The following is a 16,500-nucleotide window of genomic DNA, read 5'->3' on the forward strand; positions in this document are numbered from 1 at the left end:
ACTTGTGAGCCTAGCGTTCTAACTCCAAGGTGATAGAGCCTCACCCTGTCACATTGTGGTCCTGCCATTGAAAGATTTGAAAGTGTTTATGCAGATTGACTATTTATCAGTTAAAGGCACAAAATGCTGATTGATTGTAACTCAATGGGTCAGGCAGCATCTCTGGAAAACATGGAGAGCTGACGTTTCAGATTGAGACCCTTCTTCAAGTTGATTGTATGGAGGGGTGGGAAGAAAACTGGAAGGGAGGTGGACGCTGGGCAAAGCCTGGTTAGTGATCGGTGGATGTAAGTGAGGGGGGTTGACAGGCAGATGATTGAACAAAGGCCAGACATGAAAAGACAAAAGGTGTGAGATAAGGATAGAAGTGTGAAGCCAGAGGAAGGAATGTAGGTGAAAAAAATATGTATCAGATTTATTTTGTAACGTGTCGTCTTGTGACTGAGAAGCGATTTAATATTTGTTGTAAGCTGCAATCCTTGGAGGAAATTGGGGCTGTGTGGTTTGAACAAATTATCCGGATGATTCTCCATTCAGATTCTGTTATTATGGACAATTTAGTAGTTGACTAATTTTTTTAAATGTTCATTTTTTTTATCATGTTGCATGAATCTGCTGAAGGGTTACCATTAGGAGCAGTAGCTGTAAGTAGAATTAAATTGCTACTGAAAAGGTTTCCCATGAAGGCAATATGTTATAATGTTCTAAACCATATGCACCATTTTCAGGGCTCATCAGTTTTACATTGATTTCCAGTGAAGTGTTTAATTGCATCATGAACAGGATATAATTCAAGCCTTTCACCAAAATGTATATTACAAAGTGATGTGCAGTTCTGACAGCTTAAATTTAGAATTATTCGAGCATTATAAATTGAGACTAATTTTTAAATTTATATGTAGATGGTCCACCAGAATCCCAAAGAGACTGATCCCAAATTACCAACAAACAAAATGGCAATTGCAGAAATATGTACAGTAACAAAGTCATGCTCATTCTCCCCTCTGTTGACAATCGTTTTGACTGTGGCGTCTGATATGAAAGGAGGTAAATGCAGATAAGAAAGGCCACTGTTTGCACCCAGTGATATTCTTCAGATGTCTGAGCGTTTTAATGATGTTTTGTGAACTGTTTGCACATCCGATGTTATCTGGGAAGAGATTCAATGGGTGAAGGAGAAATTGTCATTGGATAAGACTAATCATTGCAAAGTGATACAGCCTGGAAGGTATTAACTCATTGCTCTGAATTTATAGGGATTGAAGTGGCTCCCCCCATCATTTCATACGTGTCAGGTTCATGCGAGTTTGCCGGAACAGGTATTCCAGTTCCCTTCAAAATTTGCTTCCCTTCATCGTTGCCGATATTCGGACGAACGGTCAGCACTTGTCGGCGCAGTCTGAAGAAGGGTTTAAACCTGTAACGTCCCCATCCATGTTGTCCATGGATATGCTGCCTGACTCGTCGAGTTACTCCAACATTTTGTGTCCTTTTGTGTATTAACTAGCACTTGCAGTTGTTTGATTTTACAGCAATCGTACAGTCATCCAGCGCGGAAACTGTCCCTTCGGACTAACTTGGTCCCTGCCGACCACTACGTCCCATCTTCACTAATCATACCTGCCCGCATCCCTCTAAACTTTTCCTATCCATCTAGCTATCTAAATGCTCCTTAAATATTGCGATAGTACCAGCCACAACTACGTTGTTTCATATACCCACCACACCTCTTTTCAGTTAAAAAAAAAAAAAAAAAAAAAAGTTGCCCCTCAAGTTCATATTAAATCTTTCCCCCCCTCACATTAAACCCATGTCCTCTGGTTCTCGGTCCCTCTACTCTGGGCAAAACGCTGTTTATCTGATCTACTCCTTGTTAGTCATTTGCACGCATCTTGCTCATTATAAATGGATGGTTTTAAGCCTCAAGCTGGTCAGGATACTGTGGAACACGGTTGCAACCTCTGGCTCTAAGGAATGTTTTATGACTACTAGTTTTGGTTTGCGGATGAGATCCCTACAAACTGATGCTGGCAGGCTATCTTTCTGGCATCTTTTGGGTCTTGAAATTGGCTCCAGGACAGCCATAACCTTCTCCAGTTTATTTTTGTCCTAAAGCTTACAAGTTACACTTTGGTATTTAAGCACTTCATTAAAAAGCAGCATATTTGCACCACATGAGACCAACTCCTTGCATAAGCCATGTTTGTCTGTTGCTCTGGTGATGTGCAAATTGTCAAGTTTTGGTTTACAAAAAAGACACAAAAAAACTTACTGTGCTGGAGTAACTCAGCATCTTTGGAGAACGTGGATTGGTGATGTTTTGGTCAACGCCTTTCTCTAGAACCTATATTCCAATGTGGATATGATGAGGACATGCCTGTCATGGTGAATAATTTAGCAAAGGAAACTACTTCATCAGTTTTCTGGTCTAACAGGGAATTGCTTTATTTATTGTTCCAACAAAATTAAAACCTGACTTCTTTCAGCAAGGTTTCTGCTTCGTAATTAGTGCGCTAAAATTGGATTCTGGTCATGTGCCTACTGGCTAATTTCTTATCCTTCTCAAGTATATAAAGTGAGATGTGCAAGGAAACATCACATATAACTGATGCTAATATAGATGTCAAATGCTTTGACTCTTTGAATTAGGATAAAACGTGAGTGTTTTGTCATTGTGGATGTTACCTATATCACTATTGTTAATTGAAGTTGCCTGTTGCAGTGTAGAGTTCCCTGTGCCCCTCTCCACTTTCCCCTTCTCTCCATCCCCTTCCATCTATATCCCTCACTCTGGCTTCAGATTTCATTCCTCTTCTATCCTTAACTTGCACTATTTTCATCTCATGGCGACACAGTGGTAGAGCTGTTCCTTACAGCGCCAGAGTGCATGGTTCGATCCTGACCTCGGGTGCTGTCTGTGCGGAGTTTGACAGTTCTCCTTGTGACTGCGTGGGTTTTCTCTGGATGCTCCGGTTTCCTCCCACATCCCAAAGATGTGCATGCTTGTTGGTTAGTTGGCTTCTGTAAATTGCCCCTAGTGTGTAGAAAATGGATGAGAAAGTGGGATAACATAGAATTAGTGTACAGGTGATCTTTAGATAGCATGGACTCAGTGGGCCAAAGGGTCTGTTTCCATGCTCGGCCTCTAAACTAAACTCAACTCTATCCATTGTCCACTCATCTTCCCCTTCTCACCTGTATCCACCTATCACTTCCCAGGCTTTGTCCCATTCCTACCTCTTTTTCAGCTTTCCTCGCCCCACCCCCACCACTGTAATCGGTCTGAAGAAGAGTCCTTTCCCAAAATGTCACCTATCCATATCTTCAAATGATGCTGCCTGACCCGCTAAGTAACTCCACCACATTTTTTGTAAACCAGCATTTGCAGTTCCTTGGTACACAAAAATGCTGGAGAAACTAAGCGGGTGCAGCAGCATCTATGGAGCAAAGGAAATGGGCAACGTTGCGGGCCGAAACCCTTTTTCAGAACCAGTTCCTTGTTTCTCCAGCAATGAATTTCTTGGACAGTGGCTGATGGAACGCATGGCAGTTCCTCTTGCTTGAGTGCGAGTACATTGTGCATTGATGGAGGGTGACCATTGCTTGGCCCAATTCCATTCAACCTCAACAACATTTTGCATTCACATTTTGTCTTTCTGAAGCTGTAAAACATCTGCTTTACTTAAAGCGTACCAAAGAAAATCTGACATCAAATATAAGCTTTGCATATCACAAAAGCTTTAATTGGGTATCGACAGCTGGAAAAGGATCTGTAAATTGATCACAGGTACATAAGGTGGTCAAGAAGGCTTTCGGTACATTGGCCTTGATCAATCACAGTATTGAGTGCAAACGTTGGAATGTTCTGTTCCAGCCGTGCCGGATATCGGTGAGGCTGCATTTGGAGTATTGTTCAACTTTGGTCACCCGGCTAACAAAATTTGTCATTGTACTGTAAAGAGTGTAGAGAGGATTTATGAGGATGTTGGCAGGACGTGAGGGTCTGAGTTATAGTGAGGGGTTGGGCAGGCTATGGCTTTATTCCTTGGAGTGCAGCAAGCTGAGGGGTGATCTTGTAGATGTCTATAAAATCATGAGAGGAATAGGTAGTGAATGCAGTCTTTTATCCAGAGCAGGGGAATCTAGAACCAGCGGACATGGGTTTAAGGTGAGAAAATAGGGTGGTGGAATTGCTGCCTTACAGCACCAGAGATGTGGGTTCGATCATGACTATAGGTGCTATTGGTACGGAGTTTGTACGTTCTCCCAGTGACCTGCTGGGTTTTCTCCGCACTCTCTGGTTTTCTCCCACACTCCAAAAACCTACAGTTGTAGGTTAATTGGCTTTGGCACAAATATATATAAATCGAACTCTAGTGTGTGTAAGATAGTGTGAGGATCGCTGGTCGGTGCAGACTCCGTTGGTCGAAGAGCCTATTTCCGCGCTCTATCTCGAAACTAAACTCAAAAATTAATTGGGAAAGATGTCGACTCAAGGTATTGCAGATGTTCGATAAATAAAAGAAACACGAAGTGCTGGAATAAGTCAGTGGGTCAAGCAGCATCTCTGCAGAACATGAATAGGCATTGTTTTGGGTTTCCCTATCCATGTCCTTCAGAGATGTTGCCAGAACTGCCAAGTTAAGGGCCTGTCCCACTTGCGTGTCCTTGGCACGCAAATTACGTGACCTCGTCATCGCGTTGAGGTGCATGGGCATCGTATGGCCACGCGGGGCCGGTCCCACTGAGAAACGCGGAGGGGTACGGAGTTGTGCGCGACATCGCGCGGGGTTCCGAAATTTTTGTAGCGAACTAAATCTTTGCGCGCCAACGGCCTGTCACGTAACTGACGGCCAAAGTGGGACAGGCCCAAGACCCTGGCGCGACGCAACGTCTCATCTCCAACAGCAGCAGAAGCAGGCAAACTATTGCCGAGCTCGGCCTGGGACTCAGCCGTTGCAGTCCGAATCGGCCCCCACTCCTACTCCCAGAGTGGGGCCAAGAAAATTGAAGATAGACACAAAATGCTGGAGTAACTCAGCGGGACCGGCAGCATCTCTGGAGAGAAGCAATGGGTGACGTTTCGGGTCAAGACCCTTCTTTCGGACTGAAGAAGAGTCGACACGAACCGTCACCCATTCCTTCTCTCCAGAGATGCTGCCGGTCCCGCTGAGTTACTCCAGCATTTTGTGTCCATCTTCAAATGACGTCACGCGCTCCAGACGGCTGTGCGAGCGCAAGAAATCGCGCACGACCTTCGCGGGACTGTCGTGCCTCAACGCGTCCACGAGGTCGCATAATTAGCGTGCCAAGGACACGCAAGTGGGACAGGGGCTTTACTCCAGCACTTTGTCTTTGTTTGTACACCAGCATCTGCAGTCTCTTGTGTGTAAGTAATTTGCTGAAACTTGTTTGTAACCTTGTGCAACATCAGAATGAGCAGACTTGCATTTGTACAGCTTGCCTTTAGCTGTGAGAATGCCCTGATTTGTTGTGTATTTTTAGACTTTATATGGCACAACTGTACAGCGGACTCAAAACTGGTACTCTAAAAATATTTTAAACAGTCTAATGTTTCTCTATTTGTGTATCTGTGCACATTTGCCTTTTGATGTTCGGGCTGAGGCCTCTGTTTGCTTTCATTAGGAGAACATTGGGTTATTAGGATATTGTATTCAATCGGGGGAGAAAAATGAATTATTGTTAAATCTGTTGCATTTGCAAAATCCATCCTTGTCAGATTACAAAATCATTACTTGTAAAATCTTCCTTTAATAAAATTGAGAATGCGCGTAAACTATTCATCAATTTTACTCTTTGGAATATCTATCTTTGAAGAGAAACCGAACGTTACAATTCACAAGCTAAATTCATAAACTTGGGGTGCTTAATGTTTAATGAATTTGAATGTCATTGATTGTTGAAGAAAGCTTTCTATAATGATAGGCTTGAGCTCCTCTTGACAAATCTCCAGTGTCTACTTCCTGGTCCCTTTCTTTTCCCTTGTGGTTAATGGATCAGACCAAGCAGCAAAGATTGTGGTGTACTTGTTATAAGGAGGGGTCAGACAAACTTGGGACTGCTTTCTTTGGAATGTTTGAGGCTGAGAGGTGACCTGATGGAAGTTTATAAAATTATGAGATGCACCGATAGGGAGGCTAGATGTTCTTGTTCCCAGGAATAAGATGCTAAATATTAGAGGGCACAGCTTGAAGGCAGTAGGGAGACTGTTTAAAGGAGATTGATCGTGGTGACTGGACAGAGAGTGTCGGTGCCTGGAACTTGTTGCCGGGGTGATGGTAGAAACAGATAAGCGAACAAGGGGATTTGGTGTTTTATTATCCTCCCCTTTTTTGGTAAATCTCATCAGTAGGAAGATAGTTATGAACAATGAAGGCCATTCATTCCAGTTAATTTGATCTGACCAGAATTAACTTCTGGAGACTTTGACCAGGCCGCGAATTATGCCCCTGTCCCACTTAAGAAACCTGAACGGAAACCTCTGGAGACTTTGCGCCCCACCCAAGGTCTCCGTGCAGTTCCCGGAGGTTTTTGTCAGTCTCCAGAGGTCGAAAGTGGTTTCCGCTTCATAGAACTAGTGTTGACGAATGATAGATGATCGGCATGGACTCGGTGGGCCAAAGGGCCTGTTTCCATGCTGTATCTTTAAACTAAAGATTAGTTGCAGTAATTCATGAGTATTGCAGTATAATCCATAATCTAGTTCTGTTGCTCTCTCCTTCCTACTGAAACCCCCTTCACAAGGTTGTTTTATGCCGGTCCCTTTGGATTTGAAAAGAGGATGAATTGGCTACAGAAATCTTCGCAGCTTTGAGCGCTTTGCTTTCTTCCAGTATTGTGCATATCCAATGGGGGGTGGAAACCTGCTAGTGTTGACACGGCATGCAAAGGGCCTGTTTCCAGCAAGGTGTCCTACTTATGCCGTTCTCTCCTTTACTGAACAGCACGTTTGTTTGCCGGTCCCTTTGGACTTGAAAAGAGGATGAATTGGCTACAGAAATCTTCGCAGCTTTGAGCGCTTTGCTTATATTTGCATATCCAATGGGGAAACCTGCTCACTGCAGAGCAAGGTGTCCTACTTTGCCGTTTCCTTTTAACAGCACGTTTGTTTGCCTGAAGACAACGTCCTGCTCTGTTACTTTGTGAAACCGGGCCAGGAAAGACCTTGGATAGACAAACTGCTGAACTAACGCAGCGGGTCAGGCAGCATTTCTGGAGACACAGGCGTTTCAGGTTGGACCTTTCTTCGGATTTAAGAAGTTGCCTTCAGTCTGAGGACGGGTCTCAACCTGAAACGTCACCTCTCTATTTTCTCAAGAGATGCTGCCTGGTATTAACCAGCATCAGCAGTTCATTTTTATTACAGAAAAGCCCTTGGTTTGACTGTGGATAGATCAGGTTATCTTAATATGAAGAGCGAAAGTCAGTTTAGTTAATACCACGCCGTCTCTTGAGACTTACTGTTAAAAGCTTTCCCTAAAGAATTACGACAATCTTTTATGAACAGGATTATATGTTTTTAATCTGAGTATTTTCTTTGTGCTTGCTTTAAATGTAGTGCTGGCTGTTATTATTAGCCTACTTGTACATGAATAATTATGTGTTTTTATTTCTGGAGACTTTTTGCTCATCAAGGAGAAGGATTTTGTTTTGGGAATTGGAATGTTTCTGTAATTATTTTATGCACCAAGTCCACATCAAACGCATCAGCTCTGATGCAGCAACGACTCGGTCTACGGTGGAGACACAAGAGACTGTGGACGCTGGAATCTGGAGCATCAAACTATTTGCTGGTAAATTCAGTGCGTCAAGCAGTATCTCCGGGTGGAACAGAAATGGACTGCAGGGTTTTGACCTGAAATGCCGATCAGCCCTTTCTTTCCCCCCCCTTCCAGGTGATGTGCAACCTACTGAGTTCCTCTAGCAGATTGAATCACAAAGTGCTGGAGTAACTCAGTGGGTCAGGCAGCGTCTCTGAAGGGAATGTACAGAAGACTCTTCACTCAAAATTCCAGCACCTGCAGTTCCTTGTCTCTTCCAGTCGATTGTTGGGAGCTGCCTCACAGCTCCAGAGACCCAGGGTCGAACGATCCTGACCTTGGATGCAGTCTGTGTGGAGTTTGCATGTTCTCCTGCAACCACGTGGGTTCCTCGGAGTCCTCTAGTTTCCCCCCCTGCATCTAAAAGACACGAGTTTGTAGATTAATTGCCCCTAGTGTGCAGGGGATAGATGAGAAATTGGGATAACATTGAGCTGGTGTGTGAGTGGGTGATTGCTGTTCAGCGTGATCCAAAGGACCTGTTTCCATGCTGTATCTTTCCATTAATCAATCAATCAATCAAACCATCAAATTAACAAATTTCTTTGGCTGTTTTGATATGTGCATTTTGTTTTCTTCCTATTCCCCCTGCCATGAAATCCCTCTACGCCAGGATGATCCTAGGGAAGATACGGAGGGGTAAGATTCTCTCCTTCAACAAGTATCTTGCAGTAAACCATCTGCTTGGCTTCTTCCACCTACGCATCTCAGTAAAAATGCAAATAGTTTGTGCATCCCTACACAACTAAAGAGACGGCAGAGAGTGGTCGACTCTGCCCAGTCCATTGTGGGCACAGACTTCCCCTTGATCTGAAGCATATACGTGAGGTGCTGCCTCTATAAGGCAGTACCTATCATTAAGGATCCTCACCATCTGGACCATGCCCTGACTGCCATGGTCCTGCAAGGAGGTAGAGAAGCCTGAGGTCCCACACCATCAGGTTCAAGAACAACTACTTTCCTGCAACAGGTTCTTGAACCGACCTACACAACCCCAATGCTACCTCGACAATGGAACACTACCCTCCACCTCGTCCACTATTATGTACTTCTGGTTTCACTTTTCTAGTTATTTTTTCCCCACTAGTGTCTTTTTGCACCATTGTGTTCCTTTGACACTGTTATACATTGTTTTGTGTGTTTGTGTCTGAGTCTACGTGCCTGTGTTGCTGCTGCAAAATCTTCCGTTGTACCGCACTAATACATATGATATGACAATAAACTTGACTATGTTTAAGAAGGAACTGCAGATGCTGGAAAATCAAAGGTAGACAAATGCTGGAGAAACTCAGCGGGTGAGTTAGCATCTATGGAGCGAAGGAAATAGGCAACGTTTCGGGTCGAGACGTTGAAGAAGGGTCTCCACCCGAAACCCTTCGCTCCATACATGCTGCCTCACCCGCTGAGTTTCTCCAGCATTTTTGTCTACCTATAATCTTGATTATGATCATTCACGAGTTGTTGAAATTGACGTTTGTTGGCTGAATAAAAATGGGGGGAGAATATAATACGGGTGGTGATAAATAATAAACATGGAACTGCAGCTCCAGACAGCTTTGGATTCTGGAAACTTTATACATGTGCTGCCCTAAGTTCCTAAGTTACAGGACCAGAATTAGGCCTTTAATCTGTCTTTTTGAATATCTTTTATTAATTTGTTCTGTGTACCTTTTCATGTCTCTCGGTTCCCCTGACAGTCTAAAGAAGGGTCTCTCCCAAATCGACTCCTATTCTTTTTCTCCAGAGATCCTTCCTGTCCCACTGAGTTACTCCAGCTTTTTTGTGTCCATCTTTGCTGTAAACCAGCATCAGCAGTTCGTTCCCACACAAGTTAAGTGGAACAGCACCTCGTATTTTGCTTGGGCAGCTTACAATCCAGCGGTATGAATATTGACTTCTAACTGGAGTAACCCTTGCTTTCACTTTCTCCATCCCTCCTCCTCTGACTAGTTTCACTGTCCTCCTGATTCATTTCACTATTTGTATGTCTGGTTGTCATCTTCCCCATAGCCAACAATAAACCATTTTACATTTCCTTATCGTCTGCTTTGATCAGTTGTTTTCACATCTTGCCCATTCCTGTCACTAGTTTCCCTCTCCCCTGACTGTCTGAGGAAGGGACTCGACCCAAAACGTCAGCCATTCTTTCTCTCCAGAGATGCTGCCTGTCCTGCTGAGTTACTCCAGCATTTTGTGTCCACCTTCGGTGTAAACCAGCATCTGCAGCTCCTTCTTACACATGTTAAGTGATGTGGTTTTGGAAGAATGTTTTACCCTAAAATAACTGGGTGTGAACCAGGTAAAGGAAGTGGAGTGAAGAGCTGAGCTTCTTCAGGGTGGGCATGCCAGGAACAGACCTGGCAGCGATTTGAATCGTAATTCAAGCAAAGAAATGCCAGTGGTAGAAATCTGAACCAAAAATTGAAAATAGGAAGCACCTGGCATATCAGCAGCGTCTGTGCCTGAGGGTATTTGTTGCCTTTTTATCAATGGGGTAGAGAAAAAAAATCAATGAGGTAGTTGTCAGATTGAAGGAAGGTCGTGAGTATTAGTGAAGAACAATTGCAGGATAACTGCCTTGCCAAAGTGGTTTCATTTCTTATCATTTGGTGAAACTTTTTTTACTGCTTCGATAGGAGTTGCTACAGAGAAAGAAGGTGCTTGTGTTTTTCTGTCAGTTTCTGTTTGCAAAGTGCCGTGTTGAAGGGAAATGAGAGGGGAAATGTGGGCTACTTTTACAGATTCATTGATGATCTCCTGAGTTACCAGAAAGAGTAGTGAATGTGTTAATTTCTTTTTAATTGGTTAGCAGTGGGAGATTCAAAGCAAGATTATCCAGCAAATGGCTGGCTGACGCATATAGGAGCAGCATTACCCCTTGGGGTTGACACATTTGCTTGGAAACTACGAGTTTGTTTTCCTTTGAATTTTTGCTGTAGTTACTTAGTCTACATTGTCTATTTGAAACTTAAAGTTTTTGATATCGTGCCTTCCAAAAGGCTTCTCCCCAAGACAGACGGTTGCAGAAGCAGTGGAGATTCTCCACAGTGGATTGATTGGAGTTTGAGTGCCTCGGGCAGAAATTTGTCAGTGGATGTGGATGTGCTTAGAACCCGACTACTAATGTTGTCTTGGGAATTGGTGATGAGCTCTGTCTTGGGACCTTGATGCGCACATTTGCAGAAGATGTGAAGCTATCCACCTTAATGCAAACTGATCCCAACTTGCAGTCTATTTCTGCTGCCAAATAATACTCGCCTTTAGTGTTGGCGCAGCCCAAGTGCACGATGCTGCTCTTTTCCTGGGAATCAAACTGAAGACGGTAATTGAAGGGAAAGATCTGGGGCTTGTGTGCAACACCAGTCCTTAAAAATTCACAGTGGCGTGAAGCTATTTTTCAAAACGTAAGGATACTTTGTTGTCTCCAAAACACAATTCTATACAAAACAAATCATTGCACCTTTTTACAAGGCTGAAGATAAGGCTTTATTTAGGATTCTGGAAAATGCAAGTTCTCCCACGAGGTCCCACGAAGATCCTGGCCTGGCTTCTACAGTAATGGTGAAGCAATAACAGTAACCTAGAGGAAAGCTACACATGAGTAGGAAGCAGTCTCTCTGGTGTGGGCTACCCCTTTCCTCATGTTTGGTTTCTGGACTTCCCAGCATTATCTATTTTTATTCACCTTCACTTGGTTGAGAAGTATTGGGGTTGCTGTCAATCTCAAAGGTAATGAGGGGAGTGTCAATAATTTCCCCATCATTAAAACTGCATAAATCAGCTCGTGGAATTTTGGAAAGGTTTTATAAGGGATTAATCACTTGCTTAAAAGTGGTTTAAAGAATGGAATTTTCTTTCTGTAAAGATACGTAGTCTAACACCTGGTTTGAAGGAAGTTAGTTTCTAAAGGAACTGAAGATGTGGGGGGTGATATTTATATGGAGATATAGTTTACCTGAATAGAACAAAGAGGAGCAGAGCTTGCAAGTTAAAGAAGTTCAAAACTAGTTTGGCTGTTGGACAATATTGGCATTTACACATACGCAGTATGGACATAAGCATTAACTTGCACACAGGTTGATAAATTAGTTCAACTTGCAATTATTGTCACATGCACCATTTGGTGCAGTGAGATTTGAGTTACCATACAGCCATACGAATAAAAAGAACACAACACACGATAGAATTCAACATGAACATCCCCACACGGAGGAATCAACGTTTTCCACTGAGGGAAGGCAATAAAGTGAAGTGAATGGGTTAATCTTTGCGAAGGCATTCACGAAAGGCAAAGTGATAACCATTTTGAATCCTGAAAAGAGTAGAATTGTTTCCATTATAATGAACTCAATTGCATAGGAACGAAGGAGGTTACAAAACGTGGTGACCACTGCCCGGTCCGTCATGGATACTGACCAAACCAGCATTGAAGGATCTATAAGAGGTGCCAGCATCATCAAGGACCCACACCACCCCAGCCATGCTCTCGTTTCACTGCTGCCATTGGAAAGAAGGTATAGAGTACTGAAAACTGTAACATCAAGAACAGTTTCTTCCTAACAAGCATCAGGCTACTGAACATTCTAAACTCCGAATTAAGAACTACGTACCTTGGTTGCACTGGGGATCTCGGGCAATGGGTGTTTTTGCATTTTATCAGGTTTTTAATTTATTGAACTTGTTTGGTTACGACATTATTATTACTTTATAGTTTACAACCTTGTTGTGCTGCTATTGCAAGTAAGAATTAAATTGCTCCGTTTCGGTACATAAGACAATAAAACACTCCTGACTCATGAAATGTCGGAGGCAATGGAATCCGAAGACACTTGGAGATGTCATGTGATGGGAGAAGAATTGGGTCATTCTTTATGTCATAATTTCATTTCTGTCTTGTTTCCCCACCAGCCTCCCCTCAGTAAGTTCGCTCATGTTTTGTAAGTAGTTCCGCAGGAATATAGTGATGATAAATTTGTTAGTCAATGCCTGATCGTTAAACCTGAGCATCTTCTCATCGTTGCTTCTTCAGAGGTTCTTGGATAATTATCAGAATTTAACACTGAATTGTGGAAAGTGGGCGTGATAGATAGTTCTACTAGAACATGTGATCTATACCATGTAATCTACTGTAACGTGATTATAACACGAGAGATGAATTGTGACTACTACTTGTATAGCAGGTAGAACTGTTTATAACAGGAACTGGAGAACCACTTAAAAGTTACTTTGGAAATGGATATGCAGAAAAAGGCTGTCTTGGATTTAAGCAGTATAGGTGCAGGGGGGGTGTCATGTATAGATGAAGAAAATAAGCAGTAAGATTGAGATGCTGTGCTGTCAGCCAAGAGGAAGGGAGTACATGGGAGCTGTACACAGCCCAGATCAGACCAAACTTCTATTGATTGAAAGATACAGCATGGAAACGGGCCCTTCGATCCACAGGGGCCAAACTGACCATTGATCACCCGTTCACACTAGTTCTGTTATCCCATTCTCTCATCTACTCTCTGCATACTGGGGGCAGTTTACAGAGGTCAATTAACCAGTAAACCTGCACATCTTTGGAATGTGGGAGGAAACTGGAGCACCCAGAGGAGACTCATGCAGTCATGAGGAGAACATGCAAACTCTACACTTAGGTCAGGGTTGAACCCGGGTCTCTGGTGCTGTGAGGCAGTAGTTCTACCAGCAGCGCCATTGTGTCAGTTTTATTTTGTTCTGAGAGCAATTCTTGATTATACTTCTCCAGTATAAAACTGAAACTCGGTCCCACCACATCGTTCAGCATTTAACCCAACCATCGCTGCCCATTGCAATACTTTCAAACTTGCCCGTTATTCTGTTTGAGAACGAAAGAGCAAAGATCGGTCAAAAACAGCATTGGCAGGCAATTAGCCCCAGAAAATAACCTGGGCCTGGATGGAATGTGTCATGATGTAACTGAAACAGTGTGGCATGAGAATGCATGTGCCCAGCCCAACCTAAAGCCACCCCATCCATGGATCCATTAGTAGCTAACCTCTCATTCTTTGTTGTTAACCAGAGTGGCACTTGGGTTGAAGAGCAAAGTGAAAGTACAGAATTGTAACGTGAGATGGGCCTGTCACACTTGGCCATCATTTACGCGCCATTTCGCGACCTGGTAGCGTGTGAGTAGCACGGGATGGGCGCATGGAGTGGCGTGGAGGAGTGTGGAGTTGCGTGCAGTATCGCGCAGCGCTCCAGGATTTCGTTCTGCACACGCCACCGGCCTGTCGCGTAAATGACAGTCAAGTGGGACATGCTGGCGCAGCACAATGTCTCACCTCCAGCAGAAGCAAGCAAGCGATCACTGAGCTCGGCCTGGGGCTCACGGCCATTGCGGACCTGGATCCGCCCCCACTCCTACTCCCAGAGCGAGGCCAAGACGATTGGGGATAGACACAAAATGCAGGAGTAACTCAACGGGACTGGCAGCTTCTCTGGAGAGAAGCAATGGGTGACGTTTCAAGTCAAGAGGTGAAACATCATCCATTCCTTCTCTCCAGAGATGCTGCCGTTCCCGCTGAGTTACTCCTGCATTTTGTGTCTATCTTCAAATGACGTCACACGCTCCAGACGGCTGTGCGGACACGTGATAGCGCGCACGACCGTTGCACGTCGGTCACTACCTGCCTGTCACGTAAATGACGGCCAAGTGGGACAGGGCCTGAACTTACTGGAATTTCAAAGGTTTGATGATTCTGGCTTTCAAGATATTATAGAGAACTGATTAGAGGGAAGAAGAAACTATATTCTGTTTACTGGCAAAATATAGCTGGAAGTCTAATTTCTGCTGGCCGATGGGCCTCTCAGTTGGGAACAGAAGATGCAGGCCATTCAGGAATGAAGTTTGACAATGTTTCATCCTTAAGAAGCTGAGAAAAAATTGGAACTTCCATGTAAAAAATGTATCTTCAAGCTAGGGTTAGGTGATTTATAAATCTCAAATGCCAGAGTTGTTAAGAAATGTCTGTAAAAATGCAGATGTATGGGGTATGAGGGTTGGATCAGCTTCCAGTGGAAGTGGGTGGAGGCAGGTCATGATCTTGGATGAGATGATCTGCAAGGGGAAAAAAAACATTTGTAGGCACTAAGGGGTAGGGCCGAGATGGCCTGTTTTCCGTGCTGTAAATGGCAAGTCTGATCTTGCTGTGATCTTGCAATGGGGTTAAATGGCAGTCTCCTGTTTCTGTGTTCCCATGGGGAATGCAATACAAGCTTGTCTGTTGAACATTGATTGGCTTTAAGCCAGGCCGTTTCTTCTTGAAGCAGACATTGTGATGTACAGCAGGGTGGTGTCCTATACATTGTCATTCTCCGGGACTATTTTGATTCGTCTTGAAGGACCAAAGAATGACGCGTAATTGATTTGGAGGGGTATGCGACAACTATAGAAAAATGTGTCTTAGAAAAAGGGGGAAATTCTAGCATGTACTGTGCTCCCTTTTAATCACTACACATCATTCTGGTCCCTACCCCTCTTGATTGAGCAGGTGGGTACCATTCCTACTTAAAACTAGTTCCTGTCTAATAATTAACTGATTTTGTAGTTATGGGAGAAGAGGGAATTTATTTTGTATGCAAGTGGATTGACTAATGAAATTCTGTATCAGATTTGGGGCGTTTCATTATTCCTAACGGATGGTACAATTTGGTGTTTGAATTTAAAAATAAAATCCAACACACTATATTGGTGGAGCCACAAGCAGCTGCCGATGCTACAATCTTGAACAAAACAGCGTTGGAGGTACTCAGCGGGTCGGGCAGCATCTATGGAGGGTATGGACCGGTGAACATTTCGGGTTGGGATCCTACTTCATGTGACATGACATCAGTGATGAGGCCGCAACGACACCTCATTGGAAGTTAGGAATTTGGGATATCCTGAAGGGATGCTTATGGAAGTTATGACTCGTCTCAGAAGTGTTTTGGTTTCCTAATATGATTGCCTTGTAGTTTACTTTTTTTTGGTTTACAAAGCTTGGGTGTGAAGCTATAGATAATATTTAAAACTTTGTTGGCATGGACAGAACGATATAAACTGGTATTCGTTAAATTTACAGAAATCAATGGTGTGACATTGAACTGCTTATCTCACGACACTGACAGACAAGATAATTGTGTGGAAGAGTGGACTATTAAGTGTATACAAATAAATTGGTTTGAATTTTGATTCATCCATTTCACGAATCATCCTTACGATTTCAAAATCATGCTACTTTGGGATTTGTCGTCGTGTTAGGACATTGTTAAGTGGGCTCTTCGGTTCTGTGGTTGATAGATTTTGGAGGTTGCGTTGTGCAGTTTGTTCTGAGCTGCTAGTAGTTGATGGAGAGATGATGTGTTTTTAAATCTAGTGGAAGGATGTAATGAAAAACCTGGCATTATCGGCTGTTTACACATCCAAGAAGATTGAGTGACCTCGAGCTATGGCTGACATTTGTGGTCTCTTCACTTCCTTGACGCCAGAAGAAAGAACCAGACCCAGAAGCAAGATTAACGACTGGAAATAAACCAGTGGGTGCCTGACCTTGTCTGTACCATGGCCCTTAATGGTAATGGATTCTGTGACCAGAAGCTACGAAAACAAACAAGGGCCTTGTGATCCTCTGCCAAAATGAGTCTTCATGATGCACAT

General features: G+C 43.5%; 1 protein-coding gene across 9 annotated transcripts in view; it reads left to right on the plus strand.

Annotated features, from left to right (window-relative positions):
- Positions 1-16,500, plus strand: part of cux2b (cut-like homeobox 2b) — a 285,814-nt gene that overhangs the window by 108,747 nt on the left and 160,567 nt on the right. Inside the window, exon 1 of one of the 9 annotated variants that reach the window (XM_055655801.1) lies at positions 15,141-15,355. The exons of the other annotated variants lie outside the window; for them this stretch is intronic. The gene's annotated coding sequence lies outside the window, so the exon portion shown is untranslated. Of the gene's footprint in view, positions 1-15,140; positions 15,356-16,500 lie in introns of those variants that run through there. 9 annotated transcript variants of the gene reach the window in all.

This window comes from Leucoraja erinacea, chromosome 25 (assembly GCF_028641065.1).
Source record: "Leucoraja erinacea ecotype New England chromosome 25, Leri_hhj_1, whole genome shotgun sequence".
Lineage (NCBI taxonomy): Eukaryota > Metazoa > Chordata > Chondrichthyes > Rajiformes > Rajidae > Leucoraja > Leucoraja erinaceus.